At 39.5% G+C, this 415-nt stretch overlaps 1 protein-coding gene across 3 annotated transcripts in view; it reads right to left on the reverse strand.

The window, feature by feature from the left end:
• LOC119584994 overlaps positions 1-415 on the reverse strand; it is a 13,700-nt gene that overhangs the window by 7,570 nt on the left and 5,715 nt on the right. The gene's annotated exons all lie outside the window — the stretch shown is intronic.

Below are 415 nucleotides of genomic sequence, written 5' to 3' on the forward strand. Positions count from 1 at the left end.
TATCAGTATGTCGTGCTGCTAGGAAAAGGCAAGGGGATATCTTTTTCCTTCTGAAAAAAATATCCAAAAATCTCAGCAACTGAGAACACTGCGCTCATGGCAGCTTTGACTTGTTAGCGAGTATTTTAGAAGATCTGAACACTTTGAAATACATAGAGCAATTATGCTGAACAACGTAACTCGGGTTGTGACATCATGACATGAGAAAAGCAACCTGTTTATGTAACTTTTGCCAGTCAGTTTCACTTTTGAAATGTATAGCATATACGTGATTCCTGGCATAGGACTCAAGTAAAGATACCAGAAATGGTTTACAACCAACGCTTTCAGGAAGACAACCATAAAAAATGACAAAAAGTTGAGGCGCCGAACCTCATAAAAAACTATAGGCCGCTGGCTCTCATTTACTGCCACG

The sequence above is a fragment of the Penaeus monodon genome, chromosome 19 (genome assembly GCF_015228065.2).
Source record: "Penaeus monodon isolate SGIC_2016 chromosome 19, NSTDA_Pmon_1, whole genome shotgun sequence".
Classification (NCBI taxonomy): Eukaryota; Metazoa; Arthropoda; class Malacostraca; order Decapoda; family Penaeidae; genus Penaeus; species Penaeus monodon.